Source organism: Coregonus clupeaformis, chromosome 26 (assembly GCF_020615455.1).
Source record: "Coregonus clupeaformis isolate EN_2021a chromosome 26, ASM2061545v1, whole genome shotgun sequence".
In the NCBI taxonomy this organism is placed as follows: domain Eukaryota; kingdom Metazoa; phylum Chordata; class Actinopteri; order Salmoniformes; family Salmonidae; genus Coregonus; species Coregonus clupeaformis.
Window position 1 is genome coordinate 24,104,528 of NC_059217.1, and position 18,173 is coordinate 24,122,700.

At 42.1% G+C, this 18,173-nt stretch overlaps 1 protein-coding gene across 1 annotated transcript in view; it reads right to left on the reverse strand.

Moving 5' to 3' along the window:
• The window catches only part of LOC121540249 (cytosolic carboxypeptidase 6-like), a 499,145-nt gene that overhangs the window by 230,201 nt on the left and 250,771 nt on the right, over positions 1 to 18,173 (reverse strand). The window lies entirely within an intron of this gene.

The following is an 18,173-nucleotide window of genomic DNA, read 5'->3' on the forward strand; positions in this document are numbered from 1 at the left end:
CCACCAGTCACTTTAATGGAGCCAGTCAGAGACTGTCTGTTAGCAAACATATCAGATAAAAACGGTCTTCTAATATGGCAGGAGGAGGAGAGCAGCAGAATATGTAAGGGGAAAAAGAGGAAGTTAGAAAATAAACTTGAATGACATTCTGCTAGAGAATTCTCTTTTATCTTCAAGGGACATTATTTCATGGCGCATTGCAGATTCTGCTTGGTGCTTTATTCCACTACTGATACTGGCTGACCTGTGCAAGGAATTTTGATCAATAGGTATTTGACTTAAAGATGGAATCCGCATTAGGAAGAACAGTGCCACTGTCCGCCCCAGCACCTTTGTTATTGTTTTTGAGCAGTGTGGTAAAAGAAAATGGCAGTACATATTCTGCTGTTCTATCGCACGTGCAATGATGTCCGAGGGGAAAAAACACTGTTGTTGTTGGCAGTAATTTCTTTGTTGTCGGAATATCACAAACTGACATTTTTCACCATTAAGGATTCCAGATTTAAGTGGACACTGCCATCTTTGTGGGTTTGAGCAGCTTACATTTTATATTGAACCCGGGGTAAATCGTTTTTGTTGACTAAATAATCTGGAAGAAACTCAAGGGACAGAAATCCCAGTCTGAATACTAGCCTAACCTCTGCAACGCATATTTAGTTTCCCACCAGGAGGGTCTAAACTAGATGAGATGTTTCGTATTGACATTCAGACTTTGCCTATTTTGGGAAGCACTGGTCATGTTTCCAAACAAGCTCTGTGCAAAGCAGACTGATTGCATGGACATGTCAGTTACTAATTTACTGTGCCGAATCAACATGAGAGAATTGGGCTGCATTGTTCAATAAATTATAGAATCTGTTTCCTTCTCCGCCTCCTTAATTGTATTTCAAAGTTATAATTATGCAGATCGAGGTCTACGGGACACTCACCATTTTCCCAGTCTTTCCCAGTCTCAAATTATGACTGCTAGCTACTGTTGAGTCATTGGGAAATGAATGTGCTATACAAAGTGGGGATGTTATATGCTGGAATAGTTTATTTTATAGTAGCAATCAATGGTAAATGTTAATGAAGTGTTAATGTGACTGGTAGTAAACATTTCATTATTCTTAGGGTCTGATACATTAAGAACTAGCACACTATGTACTTGGTACTTTCAGAAAATAATAACTGGAAAACAAACATGAAAATACAGTATATTAAAGGTGCAACATCCAGAAATCGCTCCGCCATTCCCTGGTTGCTAAAATTCTAATAGTTTGCCTGATTTCAGTTTATGTGACCAAACAAGCAATGTGTAGTGTAGAGAATCATTGTACCATCTAAACCGCTGTGAAATACTGTATCTTTGCAATAACTAAAAATATAGCATTTTCCGCTGTTTGAATCTTGTGTACAAAACCGAATGTAAAAGACGCAAAAACGAAACTTAAGAACACAATGCATAGAAATAGCACACATAGAACATATCTACTGCTTCTAAGACTTGCTTTCAATGAGAATGACAGACCTATAACTCATATTTCTATGTGAATTTGGTCAGGTCACCCAAAAAGTTACATATTGCAGCTTTAATATTTTAGTTCTATTATTCCCTTTTGAATTAAATATGCAAATGTTTACAAAATATGTCCCTTAGTATCTACATAAACCACTCCATGAATCTGCAAATAGCTGTGAATTAAGATACAGTAAAAAAGCTTTTTGTAAAGAATACAAGTAAAGACCAATAGTGAGTCACCTGTGGTCATGAGCAGCCTTGTAATTCTCTCTAATTAAGGTAATATATAAATGTTTTAGTCGTTCTGCATGATCTCTCACTCTCTCTCTCTCTCTCTCTCTCTCTCTCTCTCTCTCTCTCTCTCTCTCTCTCTCTCTCTCTCTCTCTCTCTCTCTCTCTCTCTCTCTCTCTCTCTCTCTCTCTCTCTCTCTCTCTCTCTCTCTCTCTCTCTCTCTCTCTCTCTCTCTCTCTCTCTCTCTCTCTCTCTCCCTCTCTCTCCCTCTCTATCTCTCTCCCTCCCGCCCTCCCTCAATCCCTCCCTCACAGCATGGCTGGGCTGGGACGGGCCCCTTGGGCTCCACAGGCAAATACTCTGCTCCTAATCTCTTCAAAACATCATTTCCTCAAATCCATGACCACACTGCTATCTGGAAACATGAAGGTTATGAACTGACTCATCTAATCATAAATAAGTCTGAGTAATGCAGGGCTCACCAGGGCAACGATTGGCACCTTTTACAGAATACATGCTGCCACACAGGCCACCATATTCCACTCTCCAACACATTCACTTTGAAGCCTGTATATTTTTGTTGTTGTTATTGTTTTCCTACTTCAAATGGGGTAAAAGTGCAACTTCTGTCCTCTCAAAGCAAGGCAATTTACTTCACAGGCCAAAAACAAAGAGACCGTAATAAAAAGGAAAACAATTGCTTTTTCATTTCATTTCCACCGGGAAATCTGTTGAGAGAAATAAATGCAATACAATAATAAAGTTTAAGAGGAACCTGTAGCTTTCCATTCCCTGTGTAATCCAACACAGGTATGAGGGTCAGTCACATTTAATACCTCTTAATTTCAGCAGTGGCGGAGTGATACTGTAATAATGTTTGTTTTGGTGAACAGGAGACCCTAAAGTGGCAACACAGTGCGACATTGGCCCTGGGTGCAGAAGGCTGACAGGGTGGGCTGGTGTTAAAGCCTGGAATGACTCTCATGCTGAGGCTCTCTAGTACTACTGTGTTTCTGATCGCCACCCCATCCACATTATGAAGAGTTAAGTGTCTTATAAAATGTTATACACGTGCTGTAGGACGACGACTAGATTTGTATGCAATAATACAACTAGTATGCCCTCAACCCTATCATCACATGTAGTGGGGCCTATCTCTCTGAATATAGGAGTTAATAAAGCACATTAGAGGATACTTTTACTTGTATATGATGAGTTATAGGTATCATGGTGTCCTGTAGCCCAGAGCTATGGCCCTTTAATATTCTCAGCACACTCTGGGAGATATTCATGATGCCCCACCTTTCCCATCAAGCCAAATACTGACAAATTATCCCTTAGCCTCTCATGTGCCTTTTGTTTCATTAGCAGCTCCAGATGCTTACCAGATTACAGGCGAGTGGTGCCAAACCAAATGGGACCAATCTATATTCAGATTAGCTGTTTCCTCAGATCCATAATAATCTACACTGTTGTCCTACAATCTCAACATCCTTTACTTTTCTGAATGAATGACAAGACCAACCCGGTTATATGCAAACTGTTATGTAAACCAAACTGCAGCCTGAGATAGGGACAACAATATAAACAAAAGCATGACCAAAACAGTTTACTGTAACCCTTTACAACAAATATGACTCAAGACACAGATTTGCTAATTGAACATAGCTTAAAATGCTACAATTAATATAAATAACTCAAAACAGTCATTTACATTTTAGTCATTTAGCAGACGCTCTTATCCAGAGCAACTTACGGTTAGTGAGTGCATACATTTTTCATACTGGCCCCCCGTGGGAATCAAACCCACAACCCTGGCATTGCAAGTGCCATGCTCTACCAACTGAGCTACAGGAGGCTCATCAATCTTTATGTAAAGACTTTAACAATTAAAATAGATGTTTGACAATATAGTATATGGGTTATAGCTGAGTGCTGGAAGGCAGTACCTGGACAGCAAACAGTGCTCCCACAGAATAAATAATCATTATTCTATCAGACTAAATTTGATTATTTCTCTGCTGCATTAATTAAATCCCAGCTCTGATTTGTGAGACAGCCCAATCCCCCAAGCTTCACACTCAATTTACTCATTCACATTTCTGACACAGAGGCGCACCAGAGCATGACCAAAATAACCATTTAAAATACAAAATGGTAAACAACACGTGAATGAAAACAGTTGTCACAGAGATGAATATCAAGAACATATCATATATTTATATATTAATTATACATTTAAATGTTTGAGAGCTGTGCGATCAAATAGATTAAACTTCTCAGCATGGCCCGTGGTCTGACGGGGGATACTTTAGTTGATAGCTGGCAGAGGAGAGAAAGAGGGAGAGAGGAGAAAGGGAGAGAGAGAGAGACGAGGAGGGCGAATGCAATTAGGACGAGGAGGATTTCTTCAAGGGTCCATCTTCAAAAGGGAGGAAAATGGTTTCCAGGCCTGCTCTGTGCCGATACGTGCAGCAGAAGCATCTGTCTGGGCTCCTCCAGCCAAGCTGTTGACTTAGCAGAGCTGTTTGAATTTGCCACACTCTCTTGTACGCTGCCGAAAAAACCCACAAAGTCTTTGCAGAACAGAATGCAGATATCAACAAGCCCTTCGGAGTGTCCTAATGTGTCCCTAAGCGGCTGACAGGAGAGCTTTGTGGAATCACTGAGATACCCATAATCTCCCCACTTAGTTCAAAGGTCACCTCACCAATGTGCTGAGCACGCCCAATAAACCTCTGCACAGCACCGCAACCCGTATCAACTGCAAACCCGCCTTATTTCTGCACCACATGCAGGCCTGGCCAGTAAGCAATGCAAATCCTGCTAGGCTCAAAAGGCAAGCGTCATTTGTGGGTCCTTATACTATTAGGTTGCAGCAGGAAACACACACACACACACACACACACACACACACACACACACACACACACACACACACACACACACACACACACACACACACAATTACACTCCCTTATCCTCATTGGAAGGCTATTAATCTATTTGTTACATTTTCTCCCATTATTTCTCAAATAATCCTCTTTTACCTCCTCTCTTCATGAATGCTAATGAGTTCCTCTGAACAACAGCGCTCCATAGATTATTCCGATTGGAGCCCCCACTTGCTCTCCATTTCCTATTTTTCCTAATATAATAAACATGTGAATGAAGCCTCCAAGATGGAATTGGAAGCTGAAAATGGAGTTCCATTTCATCTAATAAATATAATTCTGTAATTACTCTTTGACAAAGCCTAAAGTCTGCTAAACCCAGGTTGCAGTATAAGAAATTGCCCTGGTATATGGCCGGTACTTACATTCTAGATAGTACCACTGAACTCTAATATCACTGTGTAACATGTTGAATATCCAAATGGGTTAAGGGATGGTAGAAAACAATTTAACCAAAACATGAAAGTATTCAGTACGCACCAAGGGATGTGAGCACAAGCATCATTTGAAATACATGATTTTCTGTAAGGAAATGGAAATGAGTTTTCCACAATTGAAGGTATTCACAGAAACCGAGTACATGCAGGGCTTTGTATGTGTGTGTGTTTATGTGTTTGTATGCTTGATGGGGGAAGGGAATGAGGTTGAGGGTGGGGGTTGGGGCAGGGGGGTTCATCAGGAGTGGAATGGGGTGTTTGACGTTTTTATGAATCACGTCTGTTTGGAAATTAGTAATTAGGCCCGGCTTTATTGTTCAAATTACCAGAGCCGGTCCTTGTCCTGTTTGCCCTTAATTAACAGGCATTCAATTCCTCTATTAATTAGCACAAGCTATTAGCTATTTTACATCACTCTTCATTTAAAGACAATTAAAAGGCTTATTATTAAAAGAATGCCACACAGTTAATTGTTCGAGCAGTCCGGCAAGTGAAGAGATTGCCCTGACAGACTACAGGAGTTGGGAGTCAAAGTAGTCCCTGCAACCTTTCCTGTCTGTCTTGTCTCGTTGTTGGAAAAAAAGTATGAATTCCCTCCTGTTCTGCTCTTGTACTCTTCAGGAGGAAATAACTTGTCCTTGCGCCCGTCAAACACCTACTGTTCACTTCCAGCCAGGTTTGCAGTGGGCGAATTGAAAATAAAAAATGTTTGTTCTTGGACAATAGGGATTCGTAGGAGGGTTGATCTGCATGCTGTGTCGTTTCAGAGAGGTTCTCCTGGGTGCTGTGGCCAAGCGTTCTCCCTCCCTGTGTGTTGGGAACTATCTCTCTGTGGTGCACAGTGTGCCTGCCTGGCAAACACAGACTCCTCTGGTGTTCAGTGGGGCAGGAGTTTACCTCTCACAGACAGACCCTCAGACAGTCCTTGGCTGCCAAGTTCATTCAACTTTGACTTTTTTATATCTTTTTTTACATCACAAAACTCTCTAAACAAATACAGTATGTAAACGCAGCCACTTCTTTACACAAACAAAATCTGGGTTGTTTGGATGACCCAACTGCTGGGTTGCAGGCATTGGATCACTTATTTGGGTTGTTTTCTTTAAAAAGAGCAAGTTTGGGTTGTTGATGCTAGGTTATTGATGCTGGGTTATTGAGATATGACCCAGTGGGTGGGTTAATTCTCCTGCCAAATCCAGAAGATCAAAGTGATCCGGCAAGCTCGTGAATGAGATTGTTGCAGCTGTGCAGAATTACTTTTCGACGGACAACTGGGCAATGCGTTGTGTCTGACCAAAAACGGTGAGTAAAAAGCTAGCTAGCTAACATTACTAATGATCCATTCAGGTTAAATAGACCTAGTTATCATAATTACAGATTATCTCAGTCATTGACAATTTTAGATAATCCCTGTCTCTGAGTTAATTTAACATGGTTGTAGCTAGTTGGCAAGCTTATAACTCATGCTTTTATGGTGGTTCAGTTACTTTATGTTTTTATAGCCTAATTGTTTCTGAGTTAGCTAGCTAACTAGCTAGTCTCAGTTTGGATGCAGACAGTTACTTTAACATTATGTTGAAATTGTTCATCCAAGTTTAGGCTATCCATTTTTACTCTCCACTTAAACTGTGTTAACGTTATGTCTATGTCCACCACTGCCCAGATACTAGAGGCTGCATGGCCCTGACAGTGCTTCTCCCGCCACCAGTGTGCTGAATGCAGGTAGCTACATAAATGAAAGTAGTGTCTCAAATGTTCATCCACGTTTATCCATTTTGTCTGTCCCCTAAAAGCTTGTTATGTCTTTGTCCCCCAGATACTAAAGACGACATGATCCTGAGAGTGTTTTTCCCACCACCAGTGTAACGAGTTGGAAAGAAGACTGCCCGCCCAAGAGACTCACAAATATCATACCCCCCAAAAAATGCTAACCTCCCATAGTGACGAGTACTGAGTATACGAAGAGGCAGGACGCAGACGCAGGAATTAACAAGGTCAAGGTTTACTTAATAACGAGAAAGAGAATAACAAAGAGAGAGTGAACGACACAACGCTTAACAATCACTCAACACAATGCAGAACAGTCCAGGGCTAAATAGGGGTGGTGATGAGAAGATGATGTGCAGGTGCGCTGGAGGTGATTATGGTGCGTTGGGTTTCCATTCAGGTGGTGCGCTCAGACCGGTGGCTCAGTAGACCGGCGAATCAGAGCGCCGGAGGGGAGCAACGGGAGGAGACGTGACACCCATGTTTTTGTAATGGTGAGAAGTTAGCATGTCTTGGGGGTATGACATTTGTGCGTCTGTAACTTTCTCACTCATCATTATTCACAATTCATTCAGGATTATCCTAATCATGGTAGCATCCACAATAATGTAGAAGTGTTTAGAAACACATTATATTCTTATTTACAATAAAAGTGACTCCAAAATGCACAATACATTTTTGACCATTCATTTCTATTGGGCACAAAATAATCTTAAACACAACCAAAACAAACAGCAAATGCATCCAATAAATGTGTAGAGTCACACGCTTGATGTAGTCATTGAGTGCTATGAATATGGGACCAAATACTTTAATACACATATACAGTGGGGAAAAAAAGTATTTAGTCAGCCACCAATTGTGCAAGTTCTCCCACTTAAAAAGATGAGAGAGGCCTGTAATTTTCATCATAGGTACACGTCAACTATGACAGACAAAATGAGGAAAAAATCCAGAAAATCACATTGTAGGATTTTTAATGAATTTATTTGCAAATGATGGTGGAAAATAAGTATTTGGTCAATAACAAAAGTTTCTCAATACTTTGTTATATACCCTTTGTTGGCAATGACACAGGTCAAACGTTTTCTGTAAGTCTTCACAAGGTTTTCACACACTGTTGCTGGTATTTTGGCCCATTCCTCCATGCAGATCTCCTCTAGAGCAGTGATGTTTTGGGGCTGTCGCTGGGCAACACAGACTTTCAACTCCCTCCAAAGATTTTCTATGGGGTTGAGATCTGGAGACTGGCTAGGCCACTCCAGGACCTTGAAATGCTTCTTACGAAGCCACTCCTTCGCTTCCCCGGGCGGTGTGTTTGGGATCATTGTCATGCTGAAAGACCCAGCCACGTTTCATCTTCAATGCCCTTGCTGAAGGAAGGAGGTTTTCACTCAAAATCTCACGATACATGGCCCCATTCATTCTTTCCTTTACACGGATCAGTCGTCCTGGTCCCTTTGCAGAAAAAACAGCCCCAAAGCATGATGTTTCCACCCCCATGCTCCACAGTAGGTATGGTGTTCTTTGGATGCAACTCAGCATTCTTTGTCCTCCAAACACGACAAGTTGAGTTTTTACCAAAAAGTTATATTTTGGTTTCATCTGACCATATGACATTCTCCCAATCCTCTTCTGGATAATCCAAATGCACTCTAGCAAACTTCAGAAGGGCCTGGACATGTACTGGCTTAAGCAGGGGGGACACGTCTTGCACTGCAGGATTTGAGTCCCTGGCGGCATAGTGTGTTACTGATGGTAGGCTTTGTTACTTTGGTCCCAGCTCTCTGCAGGACATTCACTAGGTCCCCCCGTGTTGTTCTGGGATTTTTGCTCACCGTTCTTGTGATCATTTTGACCCCACAGGGTGAGATCTTGCGTGGAGCCCCAGATCGAAGGAGATTATCAGTGGTCTTGTATGTCTTCCATTTCCTAATAATTGCTCCCACAGTTGATTTCTTCAAACCAAGCTGCTTACCTATTGCAGATTCAGTCTTCCCAGCCTGGTGCAGGTCTACAATTTTGTTTCTGGTGTCCTTTGACAGTTCTTTGGTCTTGGCCATAGTGGAGTTTGGAGTGTGATTGTTTGAGGTTGTGGACAGGTGTCTTTTATACTGATAACAAGTTCAAACAGGTGCCATTAATATAGGTAACGAGTGGGGGACAGAGGAGCCTCTTAAACAAGAAGTTACAGGTCTGTGAGAGCCAGAAATCTTGCTTGTTTGTAGGTGACCAAATACTTATTTTCCACCATAATTTGCAAATAAATTCATAAAAAATCCTACAATGTGATTTTCTGGAATTTTTTTTCTCAATTTGTCTGTCATAGTTGACGTGTACCTATGATGAAAATTACAGGCCTCTCTCATCTTTTTAAGTGGGAGAACTTGCACAATTGGTGGCTGACTAAATACTTTTTTTCCCCACTGTAAGTGAATTTGTCCCAATACTTTTGGTCTCCTAAAATGGGGGCACTATGTACAAAAAGGGCTGTAATTTCTAAATAGTTCACCCGATATGCACTTTAACTTCATAGTCATTGTTTGATTTCAAATCCAAACTTTTGGAGTATAGAGCCAAAATAAGAAAAAATGCTTCACTGTCCCAATAATTAAGGAGGGCACTGTATATCATTAATTTAAAAGTCCAACAATGGATGTAGCAATTAAGGATTCTAGCTTTAAAATGTCCAGACATTTAAGATGGACTGTGTGTCGACTGTGTCTGGGCTTTGATAAAGACAAAGGTTGGTGTGGGCCAGTAGTGATCAGAGAGCAGGACGTTTGAGACGGATGGGCAGGGAAGAGGAGAGACTAGAGACGCTGTCTGTCTGTCACCCCCCCGCTGAGGCCAGCCTCCCTTACCCAGGGCTTAACGAGTCCAGAGAGCAGCAGGACCTGCTGTGATTGACAGAGCAATTACTGCTAACATGGGCCCTGATGGAGCTGGAGACATCTCCAAATAGAATTTCACTATTTTGTTGCATCAGATGCTTACAGGAAGGATTTTGTGCAAAAGCATATTTGCCCGACCGACTGAAAACGGAGCACCTCTGCTTGCGGAGAACTTTTGTGTTTGTGTTTTTTCTCCTTTGAGAGAAAACATATACCCTTGTCCAAGGTTGGCTTCTTCTAACTTTTGTCACTGTTTTGTTATACTTTTCCTTCCTCAAACTATTAATTTGTTTGCTCAGTTAGAGGGCTGTCTATTTTTACTTGAAAGGCTGTGAGCTGCTGAGTTTTGAAAAACTAAATTGCTAATTACATCTGACAGAATTCTGGACTTGAATATAATGATCTATAAATCATATAAGTTTGAGTGCAAAAAAAGCCTGTTTAAAAGTTATTGCAGCATTGTGGCGGATCTATGCTGCTTTTTCACTTACTTTAGCTTAGAGGTCTGATTTCTTCATCCCGCTCCCGCACGCAGCTTTTCACACCGCAACCGCCCGCCGCCCACCTCCCACTGGCTTTCTGTCCAACTCCCACCCGCAACAACTGGTCCCGAACCCAACCGCAGTCCCGCAATGTTATTTTAGGCGTATGATGCAGCTTGCCAGCTATGGTCCCAGCAATTTTGCCCCCTATAAGCAATATCAAAATACACAAAAAATCTGATTATTTTTTTAAGCTACATTTTGTATCGCACCTTGTGTATTCTACTACTTGAGCCTTTTCCTTTTCAATGATGATACACATTTTTGATTGCACCTCTACTCAAGTTGGTTGATTGCCCACCACTTCTTTCCATTATCAATATTTATTTACATACACTGTAGTAAACTATAGCCTAATCATATATAAGTTAATTTCCTTGGAAAGATTACTGCCAAGTGATTCTCCGCCCATGCATAGGCAGCCTACTCTATTTAATTGTGACCACACATACACTGAGTATACCAAACATTAGGAACACCTTCCTAATATTGAGTTGCACCCCCTTTTGCCCTCAGAACAGCCTCAGTTCGTTGGGACGTGGACTCTACAAGGTGTCGAACGTGTTTCACAGGGATGCTGGTCCATGTTGACTCCAATGCTTCCCACAGTTGTGTCAAGTTGGCTGGATGTCCTTTGGGTGGTGGACCATTCTTGATACACATGGGAAACTGTTGAGCATGAAAAACTCAGCAGCGTTGCAGTTCTTGACACAAACCGGTGCGCCTGGCACCTACTACCATACCCCATTCAAAGGCACTTAAATATTTTGTCTTTCCCATTCACCCTCGGAATGGCACACATACACAATCCATGTCTCAATTGTCTCAATGGAAAGAGCAGGTGTCTCAATGGAATGTTTTGTAAACTCTGTGCATAAGCACATTTAATCTTGCATACCCAACTAGGAAAGGAGAGGTAGGCTACTGAACTTGAAGCAGCGAATGCTGAGAGTGTCTGAATAATGTGACAAAGAGGTGCTTTTAATTCAATAGGTAGGATAACGCATACAAAGCAGAAAGACGACCGCTTCCAAATAAATATTTTCATCCCAAAGTTGTCTGTCTGACCGCTCCCGCCTGCAGCAAGAAAAATGCAGACCACGCGCAATGATCTCTGTCATTACATAATGAGAGCTTTTTGTAGACAGCAATGCTCTCCTTCTCTTCCTCACAACCTGGGAGCTCCCAGCAGCATACAGTGGGGAAAAAAGTATTTAGTCAGCCACCAATTGTGCAAGTTCTCCCACTTAAAAAGATGAGAGAGGCCTGTAATTTTCATCATAGGTACACGTCAACTATGACAGACAAATTGAGAAAAAGAAATCCAGAAAATCACATTGTAGGATTTTTTATGAATTTATTTGCAAATTATGGTGGAAAATAAGTATTTGGTCACCTACAAACAAGCAAGGTTTCTGGCTCTCACAGACCTGTAACTTCTTCTTTAAGAGGCTCCTCTGTCCTTCACTCGTTACCTGTATTAATGGCACCTGTTTGAACTTGTTATCAGTATAAAAGACACCTGTCCACAACCTCAAACAGTCACACTCCAAACTCCACTATGGCCAAGACCAAAGAGCTGTCAAAGGACACCAGAAACAAAATTGTAGACCTGCACCAGGCTGGGAAGACTGAATCTGCAATAGGTAAGCAGCTTGGTTTGAAGAAATCAACTGTGGGAGCAATTATTAGGAAATGGAAGACATACAAGACCACTGATAATCTCCCTCGATCTGGGGCTCCACGCAAGATCTCACCCCGTGGGGTCAAAATTATCACAAGAACGGTGAGCAAAATCCCAGAACCACACGGGGGGACCTAGTGAATGACCTGCAGAGAGCTGGGGCCAAAGTAACAAAGCCTACCATCAGTAACACACTACGCGCCAGGGACTCAAATCCTGCAGTGCCAGACGTGTCCCCCTGCTTAAGCCAGTACATGTCCAGGCCCGTCTGAAGTTTGCTAGAGTGCATTTGGATGATCCAGAAGAGGATTGGGAGAATGTCATATGGTCAGATGAAACCAAAATATAACTTTTTGGTAAAAACTCAACTCGTCGTGTTTGGAGGACAAAGAATGCTGAGTTGCATCCAAAGAACACCATACCTACTGTAAAGCATGGGGGTGGAAACATCATGCTTTGGGGCTGTTTTTCTGCAAAGGGACCAGGACGACTGATCTGTGTAAAGGAAAGAATGAATGGGGCCATGTATCGTGAGATTTTGAGTGAAAACCTCCTTCCATCAGCAAGGGCATTGAAGATGAAACGTGGCTGGGTCTTTCAGCATGACAATGATCCCAAACACACCGCCCGGGCAACGAAGGAGTGGCTTCGTAAGAAGCATTTCAAGGTCCTGGAGTGGCCTAGCCAGTCTCCAGATCTCAACCCCATAGAAAATCTTTGGAGGGAGTTGAAAGTCCGTGTTACCCAGTGACAGCCCCAAAACATCACTGCTCTAGAGGAGATCTGCATGGAGGAATGGGCCAAAATACCAAAATACTAGCAACAATTTTCCCCACTGTATGTGGGTTGAGCCACTCTACCGTTCACCATGCTCCCAACTAGAAAAAGCCTGGATGCCACACGCTGAAATACATTACAAACAGAGATTTGTTTTATTTGCTTTGTAAAAATAATGCTTAGTAATTCTTTGCTCTATCAGTCTAACAAATAAGCATTGTCAAGGTCAACAACTTGGAAAGAAAAGCAGAGGAAAGTATGTCACACTCTCTCTGAGCTTACACAAACACAACACACAAACAACTCAGCATGCCAGTCCCATGGCTGCACCCTCTCATCACAGTTTCACATGCATTTGTAATGCAACGACAAACTGGAGAAGGAGAGCTCCTCCAAAGAGAGAGGAGAAGGACAATATCAAATCAAGCTTTATTTATACAGCACATTTCAGACATGGAATGCATCACAATGTTCTTCACAGGAAAAAACGAATAAGAACAATGAAAACTGAAATATTTACTACACAACAAACATAAGAGGATAAAAAACTAAAGAATAACAAGTACCCTAAGGAAAAGCAAAGCTAAAAACGTGTGTTTTAAGATCTCTATGTCCACAGTTTCACCTCCGTCAGGTTCTCTGGTAGGCTATTCCAGAGGCAGGGGGCATAATAACTAAAGGCTGCCTCTCCATGCCTCTTGGTCCTAGGTTTTGGGATAGTTAAAAGGCCAGTGCCAGAGGACCTGAGGGACCTACTGGGTACATAACTTAAAAGCATGTCTGACATGTATTGGGGTGCACAATCGTGGATTTATTTAAAAACCAATAGAATAATCTTAAAATGAATTTTAAAACTCACAGGCAGCCAGTGCAGAGACTTTAAAACCAGTGTAATGTGTGCTCTCCGTCTGGTCTTGGTCAGTACCCGTGCTGCAGCATTCTGTATGTTTTGCAGTTGACCAATGGCTTTCTTTGGTAGACCAGACAGGAGAGCATTACAGTAGTCAAGCCTGCTTGTAATAAAAGCATGGATGAGTCTCTCTGTATCAGCCTGAGAAAGAAACAGCATCACCTTGGCGATGTTCACCAGGTGGTAAAAAGCTATTTTGGTCACATTCCTAATGTGTTATTCGAAATTGAGTTCAGAATCTAAAATAACTCCTAGGTTTCTTCCCTGGTGTTTTATCTTTATTGCCTGTGAATTAAAATGTGCGGCCAGATTCTGTCTCTGTGCTTTGGCTCCAACAATAAGTACCTCGGTCTTAGAATACACAAAGGAAAGATGTGATTATCTGCTGCTATTGCTAGTGGTGGATTGAGCTGGGCTGGTGGTGGAGAGCTTTGCAATGGTAAAATCAGAGAATCACACTGCAAAGAGATGAGTCATGTCCTAGCTTGAGCCCGCCCCCTCCCAGGGAAAACCTATATTCCTTGAAGGAAACCAGAGAGATCAGAAGTCGGACAGTTCAATTGTCTGCAAGCTCTTCATCATGCAGCTCAGGGGTGGATGAGCAGAATGTTAAAAAGCCCACAGACCTGTTGAGAGCAGGCTGACTCCACACACCCACGCATGAGCTGTACATTGGCTTCGATCCACTTAACTAGAGAGCAGTGAAGTTCACTTGGGAGATATATCAAGAAGTGAGAGTGCTTCCAATAAAAAGTCCCATTTGGATAACAATGACCCGGGGGCTTTCACATTACATTAACTCACAGGCTCCTAAACATTACACCGGCTGACATCTTCCCATCTCTCCACCCTCTTATCCAACTAATACTGATGAAGGGTGTCAGAATGGACCAGCAGCTCACATGGTGCTCCAGCTATGTCAGCTCCCTCAACGCTAGCATTTATCACCTGGCATAACCTGCTTGCTGTAACACAGTGTAAATACAGTGCTCTTTCTCCTCTAATTACTGCACCTTCAGGCTCACGATGGATCCCTGCACTTGGCAATGGGCTCTAATCGGATTGCTATCTCAAACAGGGGAACACAACCTAGCCACCAGTAGCGCAATCAGGGGCCCCAGGAAGAACTGCTCCTGCGGATAGGGATAAAGGCTTCAACTTCTGGGTTAAAAGGGACTTTTCCAATGATAAATACAGCAAAAGCAATGTATTCTCCCTTTTCTCCCTGTCTGTCACCCTCTCTCTCTTCTCTGTGTCTCCCTTTCTTCATTATTCCATCCGGCATTGATCAGACAGTTAAAACTCTTTGCCATTTGCTTGATTTATTCCATATCTGTGACTGTCAAAAGACGATTGCTCATTTTGAGCCTGCTTGTCATTATGGAAAGGAAACGGAGAAGCTGTTAAAAGCATCTTGACCACGTGGCCAAACAAACAATGCCATGTTCGGTCTTATTAAGCTCACAGAGTTTTATTCATTCCTTCAGATGTCTTTAAAAAAAGAACTGAGGCTCCCTTTCTACAGTTTTACTGAAAGAGGTGTTTAAACAAGGTATTAGAGGGCTTCCCAAGTGGCGCAGTGGTCTAAGACACTGCATCGCAGTGCTTAAGGCATCACTACAGATCCGGGTTCGATCCCTGGCTGTGTCGCAGCCGGCTGCGACCGGGAGATCCATGAGGCGGCGAACAATTGACCCAGCGTCGTGCAGGTTAGAGGATGATTTGGCTGTCCCATCGCTCTTTAGCGACTCATGTGGCGGGCTGGGCGCATGCACGCTGACACGGTCACCAGTTGTACAGTGTTTCCTCCAACACATTGGTGTGGCTGGCTTCCGGGTTAAGTGAGCAGTGTGTCAAGAAGGTCGTGTTTTGGAGGATGCATGACTCTCAACCTTTGCCTCTCCTAGTCCATACAGGCGTTGCAGCGATGGGACAAGACTGTAACTACCAATTAGGGTTAAAAATAAAAAGGTATTAGAATAGTGAGGTACTCATGCTGTGCCTGTCCCTTAAATATTTAGCCACAAGAGAAATTAAACACTCTCAAATGAATAGACAGAAGTATGGATGCAAGGACTGACCATCCATGATTTCAAAAGTATAGTTTTAACCATGTTTTGAGGTGTTTGTTTACATTTACTTTGTTTACAAACATTGGAGTAAAACAAGCTTCTATTTTGGGTTCTGATGGGGTACGACTGTTGAACTAAGCTCATGAGGCATTTATAATTTATATTCTTCAAAAATCAACAGTTTATAAGTCCAAAAGTTTATGTAGCAATTAAACCAGCTTTATACGATTAGTGCAGTATTAAACAGCTTAAAACCAATAGGCTTACGGTAACCTCCTAATGTAGGCCCAAGCTCCTGTTGGGTGACAGCAGATGTTTACTGTAGCCTTTTAGTCGCCTTCCAACTCTGTATCTTGACCACAGTTCACTCAGGTTGTGGCTGTGGATGCAGGCGTTGCAGGTGGCAGGCCTCTGTTTGATTAGGCCTCCCCATGCAGTCCTTTGATGTGCGGCAGGTAGAGCGCTTAGTGGTTAAGAGCGCTGGGCCAGTAACTGTAAAGTTGCTGGTTTGAATCCCCACGCAGGCTAGGTGAAAAATATGCCGATGTGCCCTTGATCAAGGTACTTAACCCTAAGTTGCTCTGGATAAGAGTGTCTGCTAAATGACCAACAATTTGAAATGAGGGGAGTGTGGCATAATGTAGGCAGAATTGTTCTCAGTTGGATACTCCCCTTTCATAAATGGCAGAGGGTCATTATAATTCTGCATATAGCCACAAACAGGCCCAGGATTTGAAAATACAGTTAGGAAGGACTTGACTTCTGGGCAACATTCTAACACTGACATCAAAAGCAGTCCCTAATGTACAACTCTATCTATTCCCCATTGTATCCCTTAACACATCTTGTAGAAAATATTTACAGGTATCCACTTTTTCTCTCAGAACAATGTAGAATAGAGTAATACAATTTCTTACAGCACAGCAAGTTATATTTTTTTGATTTCAAAGGATTTGCCATAGTTTCTCCCAGCAGATCAAGATCAAATACATTTGGACACAAAGCATCTGAACAGAACACAGACATAAAGTGGAGCTCAACGAGTCAGAACAGCCCTTAGGTAACATGGAGTGTAAAAAGTGTGAATCTGGCTGTGAGATGCGGTGTAGTTTATTGTTGCTCTCTGGCATCTCGTTCTCATTGTCTCTCCCCATTAGCCTGTAACCAGGGGTTGGCAGATGTCGACAGTTTCCTGTGGCAGATGCCTGGCGTTTCGATGGCTGCCCTTGATCGCCTTATGACAGATGTCAAGGCTCCTGTTGAATGGGCACACTCGATCACGTAACCCTGTTTCCCACGTCAGCCCTGTGCCTCGGCATGTCTGGCAGACGCACCCAGCCCCACGACACCCTCCCGCCCCCACCTCTGCATCCATCAGTCCACGACTATTACCTCCGACAGCAATCACATAAGCAACCAACGGTTCATCTGCAAATGGTGCCAGAAACATCCGTTTTGGAATTCTAAAGTTTCATTCTTTAAAAAAGAAAAGTTGAGGTGCTGCAATGTTTGACTATTACAATGGCCATGACAGAGATAGGCCTACTAGAAGTCCTCAAAAATGTATGTGAATGGTTTCAATTAGAGTTGGGAGATATGGACAAAAATCCATATTTGCGAAAAATCTACCAATTTTATGCAATAACACCTTAGCACACACGCACTCACTCACGCACACACCCACACATATATACAACCACTGCTACTAGACTCTTATTGCTAAGAGTCCCCAAAACACATGTAAATATTGGACTATAAATTGTGCCTTCCTGTATTATGCTAAAATGTTTATTCTATTCTACTGAGACATTTACTTTACGTTCGTATTCTTATCTTTTATTATTTCTTATTGTTGTTGCATTGTTGAAAAGGAACCTGCAAGTAAGCATTTCGTTGGACGTGAAAAACGTGAAACCTGAAATTACGATAAATACTTTTTTGGGGGAGGTGCTAGAGCTGGGCGATATGGACAAAAAGTCATATTGTGAGAAATGTAGCTATTTTTCTCGATAACAACAAACGAAACAATAAAAAAGTTTTAAAGGACAGTTACTTTACATTAGTGCCAAGTAAGACAACTAAGATGGTAGCCTATGATTCACAAATTAAGCTACAGTACTTCATGTAACAACATACAGATGTACAGTTGAAGTCGGAAGTTTACATACACTTAGGTTGGAGTCATTAAAACTCGTTTTTCAACCACTCCACAAATTTCTTGTTAACAAACTATAGTTTTGGCAAGTCGGTTAGGACATCTACTTTGTGCATGACACAAGTGATTCTTTCAACAATTGTTTACAGACATATTATTTCACTTATAATTCACTGTATCACAATTCCAGTGGGTCAGAAGTTTACAAACACTAAGTTGACTGTGCCTTTAAACAGCTTCCAGAATTC